Source organism: Cynocephalus volans, chromosome 2, assembly GCF_027409185.1.
Source record: "Cynocephalus volans isolate mCynVol1 chromosome 2, mCynVol1.pri, whole genome shotgun sequence".
In the NCBI taxonomy this organism is placed as follows: domain Eukaryota; kingdom Metazoa; phylum Chordata; class Mammalia; order Dermoptera; family Cynocephalidae; genus Cynocephalus; species Cynocephalus volans.
Genome location: NC_084461.1, coordinates 186264772 through 186280523, shown reverse-complemented (window position 1 = coordinate 186280523; position 15752 = coordinate 186264772). Strand labels below are relative to the sequence as shown.

The 15752-nt window shown below is 50.2% G+C and overlaps 1 protein-coding gene across 7 annotated transcripts in view; it reads right to left on the bottom strand.

Moving 5' to 3' along the window:
• PITPNM2 (phosphatidylinositol transfer protein membrane associated 2) overlaps positions 1-15752 on the bottom strand; it is a 148840-nt gene that overhangs the window by 112080 nt on the left and 21008 nt on the right. For 6 of the 7 annotated variants that reach the window (XM_063085346.1, XM_063085351.1, XM_063085349.1 and 3 more), the window contains exon 2: positions 5086-5182. The exons of the other annotated variant lie outside the window; for it this stretch is intronic. The gene's annotated coding sequence lies outside the window, so the exon portion shown is untranslated. The remainder of the gene's footprint in view (positions 1-5085; positions 5183-15752) is intronic. 7 annotated transcript variants of the gene reach the window in all.

Sequence of the window (15752 nt, the reverse complement as noted above, 5' to 3'; positions counted from 1 at the left end):
TTGCAGGTCACCTCCCTGGAACTGTCCATCAGTTTAACTGCAAAAACACTGCACTTGGCTCTGCCACTAATGAGCTTGCCATGTGACTTTGGACAAGTAACTTTCTTTACTGGGCCTTAGTTTCACCATAAGTTACATAAAAACGTTAGACTTGATGATTTCTTGGGTCCCTCCAAGTCCACAAGAACCTTCTTTTAAATAAGGATCACCTGATGCCTTAGTAGTTCCTTTAGAACATACCTGGGGCCCAGCACCCTCACCACCTCACAGTGGCCATCTGGTCCAAGTGCCACCACCACATGCTATTGCAGTCATCTCCCCACGGTCTCCCTACTTTCTCCCTTCACCCTGTCCAGCCTGTGCACACATAGTAGCCAGAAACCATCTTTTATACAACATGTCAGACCCTGGCCCTTTCTGCTCAAACACTTCAGTAGCTTCTCCTAGGCCCTCCTCCCCTGCTACTCTTCCCCCCACTCACTCTCTCGTGCATTTCTTGAACATCCAGGACAAGATCATGCCTCAGGGCCTTTACACAGGCTTTTTCCTCTGTCTGCATGTTCCTCCCTGAGATAACCTCCTGGCTCACTCCCTCACCTCCTTCAGGCCTTTGCTGAAATGTCCCCGTCTTGGGAGGCCTTCTCTTCCCCTGCTTTATTTAGCTTTGACCATCATCCAACATACTGACATATTTTACTGCCTATTTGTTGATTGTGTGCCTATCCCCACTAGAATATAAGCCCCAGGAGGGCCAGAAGTTTTTAGTGTTTGATCACATCTTTATAGTCAGCTCCTAAAATAGTAGGTACTCACTAAATATGTGTCAAATGAGTAAGTTCTGATCCACAGAGGTATTGGTCGTGCTGCTAAAATGAACAGTTTCAAGCTATACAACCATCCAGCTTGAATGGTGTCATCTCAGGAATCCCTCTGAGAATTCCAAGCTCTGGACACTGTCTCCAGGAATAAAAATGATTATTCTAGTGAGGACTCGTGTCTCAGGAAGTGTATAAAGGAAGAAAACAAGGAAATGACACGAGGGGGACACAGATCCTGAAAGGTCCTGCTGACTGCACCTGGTTACCAGAAGGTATGAGGGGTCAGTTCATAAGCAAACACTGCCAGGTGCCTCCTTGCTGGGAGATCAAGGTCAAGATGAGGTCATAAATATAGGCTCCATTGATGCACTCGACCCCAATCATGGGAAAGTACAGAAATTAAGTGAAGCAGACTACTCTTGATCAGAAACACGGGAAGGCAGAATCAGGGGAAGAGAGTGGTGTGAAGGCTCATCCAGTGCTCAGAGCCTGCAGGCAGAGCTCTGGAGGAGCCCCCAGCCTCAGAGGCTAGGCCATCTTCCCCCGGTCCTGCCCATCCTGGAGTATGCAAGCTGAGCACATCAGTGCCCACTTCCCTAAAAGCACAGCCCACTTGCACCAGCCTCAACAAGTGGCTGAAAGCAGCAGCCAGAAACACAAGCTAGAGAAATGCAGCTTCCGCCACCTGATTGCAAATAAAGTACATTTTTGGAAGATGTGCTCCACCCGAGCAAACAGGGCAAATAGAGGGGTGGGTCCCAGAGCTCCAGGAACAGGATGAAGAGGGAGTGGGCCATTTGCACAGGGGAGGGAGGGCCTAGGAGTGTGTAAAGGAGGGGAGGGTCTGGCAATCTCTAGCTCAAGTCCCATGTCCTGAGCAGTGTTGGGTGTGTGTCAAAGTTCCACATCAAAAAATGAAATGTGGACAGGAGAATTGAGGAGGAGACAAGCGGACAGAGCTGCCTGGGCATGATGCAGGGACAGCAAAGGCACTCGGGACAAGCCCCCCTGCCCCTATGGACTTCAGGCTGGCATCGTTGTGCCTGGCATGATGTTGTTTATTAACCCTCTCCTTCCACTTGGCCTCCTCTGCTCTGGGCTGCAGCCACCTGCTAACTGCTACCTATCACAGACCTAAACCCCAGGGGAACAGGACCACCAGCTATCCCACATAAGGAGGGACAGGAAAGCACAGCCCAAAGGGTGCTGTGGCTGCAGGAGAGGCAGAAATGCCCCTTTGCTGCCTCAGTGCAGGCTCCATCTAAGGGGCCAGAGGCAAGGCAGGGAGGGGCTGGAAAGTCTGTTAGTTGCTGCTGTGGTCTGAGGTCCGGCCCTGTCACTAGCTCTCTTCCTTCTCAGGAGACAGCGACCTAGCCAGGCCTGTCACACAGACAATGGCAGGAAGCGCCCCTCCCTACCATGGGGAGTCCGGAAGGAAGCCACCGCCTGGGCCCACAACCCTCCCCCTGGGTCCCTACCCCAAGGACACCAAGGTTGCTGGCAGCACTAGAAGCTCTGCTTACCATGCAGAATGGCAAACGTCTTCAATTTGGGGGGTGCTGAGGGCAAATGCTCTCCCATATAGGAGCTTCTCTTGAGGCAGACCCTCTGTGTGGAGGCCTCTGCCCCTGGGTCAAGCAGATGCTGCAGAAACACAACCCTAGCTGCCCCCTGATCTCCAACTTTTGGAAGGAAGGTCTCCAAGTTCCTTTGGAGCAAGGGGCTTATCTAAAAATAAACCCTGATCCTTTCCTGCCGCAGCCCCCTGTAGCAGAGAGAGAGGAGGAGTGTTGGGTTCTCAGCCACCCCTGGGAGGGCTGCCTCTCACCACCCCACCACACTCCTTACCCACCCAGGCCTCCTGCTCATCCCCACTCGGGGTCTGCTGTTTTCCAGGTCTGGAGTTTTTGTGACAAGCAAGTGATCAGGTAGGACCTTAAGCAGGTGGTCCCAACTCTCTAGTCCTGGATCTGGGGAGAAGGGAATGGGGGTAACACAGACAAATCTCTCACATTAACAGGTTTCCAGGCTGAAGGCGACACAGACACTTACCCAAATATTCCAAGGCAAATGGTGCCAAGAATTCTAGGAGACAACGCAGGGAGGAAGGAGAGGCTAATGTGGACGGGACTTGCAAAGAGCTGGAGAGGAAGAAAGGTGTTTGCAATGAGTTTGGAGGGGGAAACAGGAACCCGATGGGTAGAGGTGGGAAGAGGGAACCTGTGGACACTGGAATAGCACAAGCAAAGAGTGCACCAGGGTGCAACCAGATGCGGGCGGGGACTTGCGTCTGTTTTGTTCACAGCTGTGCGCCTGGCACCTGGAACAGTACCTGGTATATAACAAGCCCTCAGTAAATATTTGCTGAATAAATGAGTGAAGCCGAGGAATTCCTGAGACATGTGGGGTCTAAGTAAGGACCTCTCGATGAGGTGGGCTGCAAGGCCGCCGATTCTGCAAACCCACCAAACTCTGGAATGTAGTTGCTAAAAAGGAAAAGAACCCCCTTCCTGTAAGAAAGGAAACAGGAAGCCAAGGCTCTGTTGGGGCAGGGTCCCTCGAAGCAACAAGAAGCGATGTCAGAGCTCAAGCTGTGCAGGGCAGAAAAGCTCACACAAGACCTTGCCTCAAATTGACGGCCAAGTTCACTGGCACATAGGATAACTACAGGACCCCGACCCCACAGAACCCGAGTGACTACAGGAGAAGCTGCGAGTCAGCGCTGTTACTTATGCCAGCCCTCCCCCCACACCCACTCCCGGCAGCTGGGATACCTTGGAATTAAAACAAAGCATAAAAACAAAAAATATAACATAGCACTCTCTCTTCTTAGCACTTGGAGGCCTCTTCACCGTAACTGAAAAGAATGAGCGATTAGAGAGGAAAACAGCCCACAGTGCCAGCCTGGAAACTCAGAAGCAAGGGGGGCACTGCTCCCCGTGGAGCCAGAGGCAAACAAGGGCCCTGTCACCATGCCCTGTTTTCCCAGTGAGGAAGGAGGGGACTGGAGAAGGGAGAGGACTTACCTGGAGCCAGACAGTAAGTAAGGGTTGAGCGTGGCCCAGAAACAGGGGCCCCGTAAATCACAGGATGATCTGGAAAACCATGCCATGTGCTTCCAAGTCTAGACTCAGGGTCCAGTCCCAATCCCACCACTGACTAGCTGTGTGACCTGGAGCCTGGTGTCTGCCCTCTCTGAGCCTCAGCTTCCGCGTGTGAAATGGGATCCTGACAGCAACTGCACGGGATCACTGTGGACTTAGAGATGGTGCACTTGAAGGCCACAGCCCAGCCCCCGCCCTGCAGAGGCTGGGGATATGAAGCCTCCTCCCCTCCCTGCTTCCTCCCTCCACTATGCTAGTTTCCCTAGATAGAATATCCATCCTCCGTGCCCCCAAAGCTCAAAACAGCCACTGAGTACACAGGGAGAAGGGCTCATCGGAATTTAGGAAAGAGGAGAAATCAATTCACTTCCTGCTCTACCCACCAAAGGCCGTGGCATGAAAAAAAGGGAACAGGGCGAGGGCTTGTGTGTGAGACTCAGGCATATGGAATGAAATGGAAGAGGGCCTAGGAGGCCAGGGGCTTCTGTTCTCAGCAGGGGCAGAAAGAGAGACTGAGAGACTTAATCTCCAGTCCTGATGCTGCCACCACTGCCACAGACTCAAGACCCACCACCCCACCTGGCCTTGGCTCTCACTGCAGGAGTGCAGCCAGAAGGATGGTGTATGTGAAAACACACACATGTTTCTGGGCCACTGTCCATGGCTTGAGGGCAACAGGGCAAGCCAGCAGCCCGGCCTCTGCCCACTGCCAAGGCCGCAGACTGGACTTCCCAGCCTGGGCACAGAAGGAGCCGCTGTCTTCAAAGGAAAACTCTTGCCAGTCCTGTCTGTGCACTGGAGTGGAGAGGGCCAGGCTGAGCCTCAAGAGCAAACAGAAAGAGCTGCCCCACAGTGCTCTATAATTGGGGGAATAGCAGCCATCAGGACTTCCAGGGCCAGCAGGAGTTTTTATCAAATCTGGAATCTAAAGCTACCAGAGACAGAACATCCATCCTTCCCATTAAGTGAAGATAAGTCAATATTTGCAAGAAGCATAATCAATAAACACAATCTACCCCATGCTAATCAGATAAGGTTGGGTTTTTAAGATAAGAAGGAAATGGCAACAAAGCCTCTGCTCCCCAAACTCCAGAGGCCAGGGTTATCAGGGGGTCCCAGCTCAGGGAGGCCCGAGTGCTGCTGCACAGGCAGATGGGCCTTACCTGCAGGTTTGAGAAGGCTCCGTTGATGCCGAGGAGGACGGACAGATCCCTAGGCCCATAGAAGGGTGTCGGGGACCAGGACACATGTGCCAGCACCCTGCAGGGAAAAGCCCAATGGGAGAGGAGGTGAGACCCCTAGACTCTCATCACTCCACACAAGACTGGTCCTCATCCTGAGCATTGCCAGAGACCAAAAATCCACATGGACCAAGAGGGCAAGGGATGTCTTACTGAAAGAGTATCCATCTTACAAAGGAACTCAGTCCAGGATGCATTCAGGGAGCAAGTTGCTAACTTGGAACTAGAGACAGATGTACCCTGACATTGCCCGGGGCCCCTTCTGCTTGGGAAAACTGCACAGGGAGCCAGGACTGAGACCCCCAGCACACATAGCAAGCGTTCTTATCTCAGAAGCCCACCCAGAGCTCTCGGTCTCAAACCTGCAGTTTTTCACCCATGAACCCCATTGGAATTGGAGAACCTCAGATTACAGAAGGGAGGCTGGAAACAAGTCAAAAGCTGAGAGTGTCCTGATACCCAGGGCAGGGGCATGGTTGCTGTCCCCTTCTGGGGTGATGCAGATGGCTCCAGCCTTCCCAGCAAGCCCCTCCAGCTGGGCAGAGTGTGATCTGATGCCTACCTTTGCCAAGTGCCCAGAGGCCAGGAACGAGCACACAAAACAAAATGAAAAAGGAAGAGAATGGATTTAAGGGGAGTCCCAGGTCCAACCAGCCTCTGAGATGACAGAATAGTCTTAGACACCTCTGAAGCCACCACCCAACCCAGGGCTCCCACAGTGACTGGACACCCCCTTGGCCCACACATTTTGTTTGCCTGAAACACCAGCGAGCCTCCTGTACCTACACAGCCTAGGAGGCCCTACAAGGACCAGGACCAGAAGGCAGCTCTCCTGTGGGCTGTAGAAGCTGGGATTGTCCCAGGAATCAATGCCCAATTCCAGGGCAATTCTTCTACAAGGGTTGAGGCCAGGCACAGGGGGCTCCGAAGACACCATCCATACTCGCAAAGGACGAGTGGCCATGACAGAGGTAAAAGTAAAACCAGAGGGAGAATTGAAAGGTGGCTCGGGATGACAAAGTGATCAACAGCCAAGTGAGCAGCACAGACAGCAGGAGTCAGAGGAGGGAGGTGCAGAGATAACCAGCATGCACAGAAGTAGAAGGTGTAGCTCTTCACATGCCCGCTCCCACTGCCTCCACGGCTGCTGCCTCCGCTCACGGGGAAGCCACCCCAACAGCGCAAACCCCTCTTTGGGACAAAGGCTCCATCGCTGTCCTGATCCTGTCCCTTGTCTCCATGGCTGCACATACCTACCCACGTACACACTCAGCCCCCGAACAAACACAACGTCCCGGGTTTCCCAGTGCCGACTGGGTGCACTTCCTGGGCTCTCGGCTGGGCATCCCAGACCCTCCGGAATGTGACCAGACCGCCCCTCTAGCCTGCTCCTATCTATGCCACCCAAAGCCACAGATTTCTCCGTCCTGTTTCTTAGCTGTCATAGCAACACCTCCTGACAACTGTATGTGGTCAGCGTTAAGTCTCCCCATTTTTGAGGTGAGGAAACCCCATAAGAGGGTTGAGGGTTTGCCAGGTAATACCCCAGGCAATGAGGAACCGGCTCTGGCAGGCAAGCCCCACTTCATTCCACCACGATGCCTCTCCTCTGTGGGGAAGAAGGTCCATGGTGACCCGGACCCCACAGAATTAGATCCGCAGGGGCCAGGGGACAAAAGCCACTCTCGGAATGCAAAGAGGGACACTTTGGGGAATTACATTTCCGACAAAAAGTATTTAAAGTCAAAAGAATTGAATGAAGGATTGGGTTAAAGGGAGCAAGCCCAGCAGGTAGCTACTTAGGGAATAGACCTCTAGGGGCAGGGGGCTCAAAACACCCTGGGAATGAAATAAAAATCCTCTGCCGGTAAACTTGGGTTTCCTCCAGTGACCCCTCGCATCAACAGTAAGATGTGAAGCAGCCCACTCTCTCAAGGGGAAATGGAAATCACAACAAAGCACCACTTCTTGGTGAGACTGTTGCACGTGCGATTCACACACGTGTGATCAAGGTCCTGGGGATGTTCTGAAACCAAATAATACATTGTGTGTTGCTGTTTCCCGGGAACAAAAGGAAAACATTTCTATACTTTACATTTTAAATCTAAAACTACAGTATGCTTCTCAAAGGATCTGGAAAATTGCAGGCGAAAGAGAAAAGAAAAATAAAACATAAACAACCTTAGAAGATGAGAATGATAGAAGTCAGAATCGCTTCCCTAAAAAATGTTCAGATCCCTGACTCTGTTTCAGTCAGTAGAAATGAATTAGTAAGTGAATCTGTTTCTCTACACGATTTCTATTAATAGAATATCAGTCTCTCCTTATTCCCACTAAATAAATGTCAAACAAACACTTAAAGAATACTGGTTTGATGGGGTGCCAGATTACTAGCTTGCCCAGACATCCTCATGTCTCCAGCTGGTTGGAAATGTAAGTTCCAAATGAGTGGGTAGTGCTACTGAAGTGAAACACTGTTGTTGCCATCCCCCGTTGATATGGAGACTGAGGCAGGTGGCAGAAGGACGGGCAGAGAGAGACCCATGCCTACGGCAGGTGGTGCCAAAGCCAACTGTCCAGGACCTTTGACTCCATCTGAAGGCATGGCTCCCAATTTTTTTTGATTGAGATATAATTCGTATGCCATAAAATCCAGCTTTTCAAAGTGTACAGTTCGATGATTATTAATCTATTTTCGAGGTATGCAATTGTCACTGCTATCTAATTCCAGAACATTTTCATCACCCCAATAAAGAAACCCTGTACCCATGAGTAGTCACTCCCCACTCTCCCCTCCCTCCAGTCACTGGCAGCCACTAATCTGCTTTCTGTCTCTATGGATTTGCTTGTTCTGGCTATTTCCCATCTAGAAATTTCTAGGTATTTCAAAGCATATATTTCTGCTTCCTATATCAATGTGCCTATTCTAGATATTTCCATTCATAAATGGAACCATACAACATGTAACCTTTTGTGTCTGACTTCTTTCACGCAGCATCATGTTTTCGAGATTCATCCATGTTGGAGCAGGTGTCAGTGCTTCATTCCTTTTTTATGACTGAATAATATTCCATTGTATGGATAGACCACATTTTACGTATCCATGCATCCAGTGATGGACATCTGGGTTGTTTCCACCTTTTGGCTATTGTGAATAATGCTGTCATGAACATTTGTGTACAAGTTTTTGTATGGATGTATGTTTTCAATTCTTTGGGGCATACACCTAGGAGTTCCTAATTTTTTAATAAAATAATGTCACAATTTAAAACAAGTAATACATCTGTATCTTAAAAACTCTCAAAACTCAAAAGATAAAATGGGTACAGGGTGAGAGTTTCTCTTTTGTCCCTGTTCGCCAGTACCCAGTTTCTCTGCCCAGAGGCAGATTTTAGATTCTGGTTAATTTTCCCAGAGCTGGCCTAAACATACACACCCTCTTTATTTCAAAGACAGCTTGCATGGGAGGAACTTGGGAACTAGATCAGGCCAGAATTAGCTTAGTAATGTGGGGGAAAGAGCACAGGGCACAGCCTGAGTCCCATGTCCACCCTTTGTCAGTGGTGTGCTCCTGGGAAGCCACTCAGCTTAGAAGGGGCAATGGAGCTGAGTGGCCAGGAGCAGTCCTGGACGTAGGTGGGTCCTGAAATCTGGCCCTGCTATTCCTTGGCTCTGAGGACTTGAGCAAGCTGCTTAACCTCTCTGGGACTCAATTTCTTTATCTGAACAGGAGAGCGGATGCTACTTCCTAAAATCGCAGTGAGGAGTGGATGAGCTCATGAAAGCAAATGCTCAGCACCGCACCTGGCACACAGTAGGTGCTCAATGTTTGCTGCTGCTGTAATAACAACTGCTGATCCTCAGTTTCCTCATAAGAAAAATGGAGGTAGGTGCCTCCGACACACAGTTATGGTGTAGGACCTGAGAGATCCCTGGGGGAGGGCCAGTGTGCCACCACTTCTAAGCAGCAGGGTTCAGGGACAGTCAGAATGCCCCACCTGCCCACGGCTTGCTGCTGAGTCTCCACCCTCTCCCCTCCCACTTCCCTGTGTTCTCTGAGAACAGCTCTCACCCGCCTCCCACCGGCCAAGAGGAAAAGCCTGCAGCTTGGAGCCCACACCTTGTGCAGGTTGGCTTATTTCTTATTTCTTGAGCCTTTTCTCCCTCCCCATCCAGCTTCTTCTCTCCATTTTCTCAACCAGCACTCTACTCTGCACCTGAGCTCCTCTTCCAAAGCCCAGACTGTTGGGGCAGCAGGGAAATCCCCAGAGATCTTCAAAGTGGAGAGAGGACACAAGCATTAGCAGGGCTGTTAGAAAGCTGCTAAGAGCTCTTTTCCTCTCAGCTGGTAAATGCAAAGGCAGAGGCTGAAGAACAAAACCCAGGCCTGGGAAAGCAGAGCACGGGACAAGAAACTGAACACTGCTTCCTTGAGCATGTAAAAGTTCATAGGGGAAAAATCCCAACACACACACACACGCGCGCGCGCGCGCACGCACGCACATAATGAAAAGGAGAAATTCTTAGCCTGCAGCAGTTGGTAGCATTATGTAAAATCCCAAGCCCACAAAAATATCATTTGGATGATAAAAAGTTAAATTTAGCTAAGTACAGAGTGACTAATACTATGAGGGAGCGGCAGCACCCCCAGTTGCCTGGAGCTGATACAGCTGCTTTTAGAAACTTTTGACAAGTAACCAGGGCCTTGTGCAGCACAGAATAACAGATTATGTAATAAGAGGCACGGCCATTAGCAATACAAAACACAGAGCCAGGGACTGCAGTTTTCTCAAGGAAGGGAACATCTGGGGTCTGGCTCGAACGCTCCAACAGGATCTCGCCTCAGAGAGCCTGGGCCACAGGACCCTGGGCCTTCCAGGGCATCTGCAAACAGAGCTGGGCCTTGGGTGCGTTTGCGTGAGTGGGTCTGCAAAGATCTTTTCCCAGACTGGCTGTGGTGAACTGCTACTTTGGTGGCCTCCCATGAGCCATGCTCTTGTGGAGTCCCCTGCCTTTGAGTCTAGCCTGGCCCTGTGGCCTGTTTTAACCAAGAGAATGGGGTGAAAGTAACATTCTGCCAGGTTTGCAGCTAAGCCTTAGGAAGGCCTGGCTAAGTACTAGCGGAGAGGCAAACAGGTATTTTTCCACCAATAGCCAAAAGGTGGGCATAGCCCAAGTGCCCATTGATGGATGAAATAAAATGTGGTCCATCCATACAGTGGGGTACTCCTCAGCCTTAATAAGGAAGGAGATTCTGACACAGGCTCCCACATGGATGAACCTTGAAGACATTATGCTAAGTGAAATAGGCCAGTCACAAAATTATGTGAGGTACCCTGGAATGGCCAATTTATAAAGACAGAAAGTAGAAGGGTGGGTGCCGGGGGTTGGGGTGGGGGAACAGGAGATAGTGTTTAATGGGGACAGAGTATTAGTTCTAGATGAAAAAAGTTCTGTGGATGGATGGTGGCAATAGTTGCACAACAGTATGAATGTACTTAGTGCCACTTTGCTGTACACTTAAAAATAGTGACAGTGGCACATTTTATGTTATGTATATTTTACCATAATAAAAAAATTTAAGAAAAAGGAGGAGGAAGCAGTGGCAGCAGCCTGGCTGCTTCTGCATTTGCACTCTGGGAGAAGCAATAGACACGTAACAAGCTAACTACCTGGAGATCACAAGCAGGGAGGAGCCTCGCCCAGCCACAGGGAGAGGAACCAGTGCCCCAACCAATGGCCCCTGCTGATGCAGCCACACTCCAGCACAAGCATGCCAGCTGTGGCAGTGGGGCTGTCTTGGAGACAGATCCTCCACCCCAAGCCACATTGTCCTAGCTGACACCAGTGGAGCACAGATGAGCTGTCTCCACTGAGCCCTGCCCAAACTGCCACATCATGAGCAAATAAATAACATGGCTGGTGTTTTAAGTTGCTAAGTTTGGGAGAACTTTGTGATGCTGCAATAGATAACCGATAAGCTCTCGGATGGGTCTGCATAAATTTCTGCTTCTAATGTGAGACTCAGGAAGGCCTAAGAGAAGGCAGTGCTTACACGAGTCTTAGGAGGAGACTAATTTTCCACTCCCCAAATTCCAATAGAGTGGATGCTGAAATTAAGCTTGTGCTGAGTTTCAAGCAGCTGTAAGGCCAGGGAATGTATCCAGCGATCCAATGGAGTAGCCAGGCCATCAGTCGACCATCTCAAGTTGTCACTTAATTATGGGACTCTCCATCCCCCATCTAGACCAGGAATTTGCATACTGTGGACAGAGACAGCAATGAGATTCCCTGTGTGTGGTGAAAGTGTCCCTGGTATGTGGCTGAGATGAGAGTTCTAGCTGGCCGCTTCTGGGTAAGTCCATTTTCCTCCCAGGCCTCTGTTTCCCCATCTGCAGAGTGAGGAGGTTGGGCTAGATGATTTCTAAAAGGCCTCTCCATTCAGCTTCAACGTTCTGCAATCCCGTGGTTTTGGCAGAAGGGAACGCTGATGTGGAATCCAAACTCTCAACAAAGTGCAGTGACTTGCATCTAGGTTCACACAGCAGACGCGCTCACTGGAGTCCTCACACGCATCTCTTTGGAACTCTGCTCCCCACCTGTGTCCTTCACAAATTTGTTCATTCATTCCATGACATTTCACTGTGGCAGAGTCTGGCTTGTTCCAATCTCCTCTTCCTAAATCACATTTTTAGCTGTTTGGACTCAAGTGAGGCTACAGGACTCATTCTATGAGTAGAGGATGTGCATCACTTTGGAGCCTGGCATCTGACATGCCCCACGTGACCCTCTATGCTCTCTCTCTCCTTGTTCATCAGCCAGCTTACTGCACAGATCCAGTGGAGCCCCAGGGGATGGCAGAGCCACAATATGAAAGGATCCTAAGTCCCTGATTCACTGCATGGAGGCCACCCACAGAGCATACAATTCGACCATGGTGAAGTGAGAATAAGCCTTTGTGGTGATAAGCCACTGAGACTAGGGGACTGTTTGTTACAGCAGCTGGCATTACTTATCCTAACTAATACATTCACCAAACTAATACTATGTGTCAGATACATGAAAGATAGAATTAGGCCTAGGCCCAGTCTTGGCCCTTTTGGAACTACAAGTCAAGTTGACAATTCAGGATGATCCGATACAGACCAGTTCTGCATGCTGCAATCATATACAAGCACACGATGAGAGCCTGTTCATATTATTCAAGCTCCACCCATACTACCTGTTTCCAAAAACCTTACAACATAGGTTTGCTATACTCCCCCCTCCCCACAAACACAAAATGAACAAAGAAAGGAAGAAAACAAACAGCATGGAGAATATCTATTCCAATGCTCCTAATTGAGGACAAGCTTCAAGCAAATGAGTAAAAAAATCTTAGCTGTGTGCTTCCTAGTATGCAAAGCAAAAAGGGAAATATGCCGGCTCACACAGCTCTCACCAACAGTGGAAGATATATTGGTTCATGAGGAGAAACAAACTTTGTGCTGGCAAAGCTGTCTGAGGGGCATGGTCCCCGGGGTTGCCATTTGAGGGGATCTGTGTCTGGGCAGGGGGGCGCAAGAGGAGACCAGCCTTGGCCTGAATGCTGTCTGCCTCCAGGGTGTAGGGATAGCTTTGCAGCCCTGCCTGCGGCCTGACTGGCTCTGGAGGGAAAGCTCCTCAGAGTAATTCTTCATCCTCGTTAATGTCAACACGGCAGCACCATGATAATGACAGGAAATATTTACACACCGTTCCGTTGATGGGTTGTTGGGACCATCTGGCTACTGGATGTGGTAAGTATTGTCAGACACATGGCCCTTCCACAAACAGTGTGCCTTAGCACGGGTGGAAACTGGGCAGCAGGGACCTGAAACAGCATCACTCAGCCCTGTCCCTGTCACACTCTCGACCATGGGGAACCAGAGGGGCCATCTCCTGCTCCTGTCTCTGTGGCCCATGCCCACTGTTGCCTTTGAGCACCTTCAGATTGGGGGCAGAGCTCTCAAACTCCCACTGCCTGATCTGGGCTCAGCATCGATAATAACCATCTAACTTCCCTTTGTTAAGGGCCTCTTCAAGACTCAAGTGTTCCAAACAAGACTTCACGCAGCAAGACAGCTCTGATCCCGCAGCCCTCTGGTGGGTTCTCCAGTGATCTCAGGGGACTGCTGGGGATCTAGAGGCAGAGTCAGCACAGTTCCCTTGTATGTGAAGCAGCTTCCACCTAAGCTTTGTCATGCTTGGGAGGGAGGGACAAGGATTCAGTATCACACCTCCAGAAGGATAAAGGCTGGTGACCTTAACCTCTCCTAAATGACAATGTCTTTTCTCTCTCCGTGTGATTCCGTTGACTTCTAACACCAGGCTGAATACAGAGGGTTATTTCTGAGTTGACATTCAACATTTTTTCTTTTTCTTTTCTTTAAGTGGGGGGTGTTGGGTGGGTTGTCATATTATTATTTTCTTAATTTTAGTAAAAGAAAAAAAGTTCCAGTGGGAGTCTGTTCAAAAGTGGCAATTTTCTTAATGGGAAGAGTACCCTTGCCACCCACGTGAGGAGGCTGTGTCAGCAGAGTGATCGCGTCACCCCGGGAATGTGGCAAGTCGTGTTACCTCCTTGACAACCGGTGAGTCAAAGGCAAACATTGCAGGTGTCTGTGAGCCCTGCTGGGCTTGGCTGCATGACTGATGACAAGGGCTTTCAGGGGGGCACACCTGCGGAGAAGGCCTGGCACTATGTCTGCAAATACAAACTTACAGATTTAAGGTCTTTTCATGACTCATTCCCTCTAAGATTTGAGATGCTCCAACCAGAGTGTTCACGGCCCAGGTGGCACAGGGACTGGGCTTAAGGGCTGGCTCTGACTGCACCTGGCTGGGTGAGCTCGGGCAGCAGCCTCCCCTTCTGGGATGAGCATTCGGGCTGAGGAATGAGGGATAAGGTGACATGACTCTACACAGTATCCTGCTCTAACAGTCATCCCAGGGTGGCTGGGATGCACCAGCCCTGGTAAGGGGTCTCTGTGGCCACAGACCCACACAGGTGTCACTGGTCTTCCACAGAACTAGGTCTTCTCTCTTTGCAAGTAGGGTGAGGATCTTGACCTCACATATGGAGTGAGGACTTGGAGAAAAGTCAGAGCCCTCGGCCAGGTACACCATACGGCTCATCCACTGTCAGAGACACACCTGTCCAAGGTGAGAGTGAGCACACCACGTCCACAACCTCCCACAGCACTGAGACTCATTGTGAGACTTATCACCGCCCAGGATAATGACTTCCAATGATAAAACACCCAGACCCTCAGCAAGGCAGGGTGGCTCGACATCTCTGCAAAGCTCCTCCCGGGCCCCAGCAGAGATGTCCTCTCTGAGCACCTGCTCTGAGCTGCCACATGGTTCTCAGCAGACATCCGCTCTGCCTACCTACTTCTAGACAGGGATAGGCAACTGCTCTTTTTGCAAAAGTTATCTGAGCCCCTGGGACAACTGGAACATCATAAGGAAGACCACACCTAGATCACGAGGTGCTTCATTTGTACAAGGCTCCAAAACAGACAGCAGCAGACCTGAGAAACACTTCTTGTTTACACACAGGGAAACGAGACCCCAGAGTGGACAGTGCCTCAGAACGCAGCGGCTGCAGGCCCAGCCCAAGCTCCTTCTCTGGGGAGCCTTCTGTGGCTCCGGCCCTCAATGGCCTGCCCACCTGTCCCCAAACCCCGGCGAGCAGTCAGTGCCAGGTCTGGCCAAGTTCTTACAAGTTCAAGATGAAATGAGAACAACGCAGCTAATGGGCCAAGCTGTTCCATATATTACTAGATTAGATCTTTCCTTTTGTGCACGAGATGATGGATATAGTGAATTGTAGCTTTTGTGTGTGCATGATTAAATAATGCATAAGAAAACACCTACCATGTTAACCATTTTCAAGTATTTAGTTCTGCAGCACTAAGGACATTCCTGTTGTGCGTTACCATCACCACCATCTATCCACAGAACTCTTTCATCCTCCCAATCTCAACTCTGTCTCCATTAAACTCTAACTCTCCATTACCCCCTGTCCCCCCACCCCTAGCCCCTGGTGATCTCTGTGAATGGTAGCTCTTAAGAAATAATGTCCTCACTTGAAAAAATTATTTTTCAATTTTACAGGTCTGTGAAACCCAAGTCACAGGCCTGTTGAGGTTCCTCCTGGGCACATCTGGGATCTCCCCAAAATTTAAGCTCCCAGAAGGTGAGATTGCTGGTCAGATCAGACCTACTGGGATCCCGAAAGTGCCTGGCTCTTCTTAGATGCTGGGTGATGGGCAAGGAAGGACAAGGTGGCTGCTGCCCCCCCTTCCCACCAAGAGGGAACCTTCCAGACCGCAGCCTGGCCACAGGAATCCAAAAACCCAAGGGCCCCCTCCTCTGTTACGTGCAAGTGAGCACCTAACAGGAAATAACATTCTTGGCTGGCTGCATCAGGAACTCCTCTACAGTGTGCCCTTTGTGGTAGAAAAAGCTCTCACACAGGAGTTTTCTCCAGATTTTCATTTTACTTAAAAGCTCTTCCTTGCCTGGGGTTTTGAGGTTAAAAACCACTACTTCACACTCACATT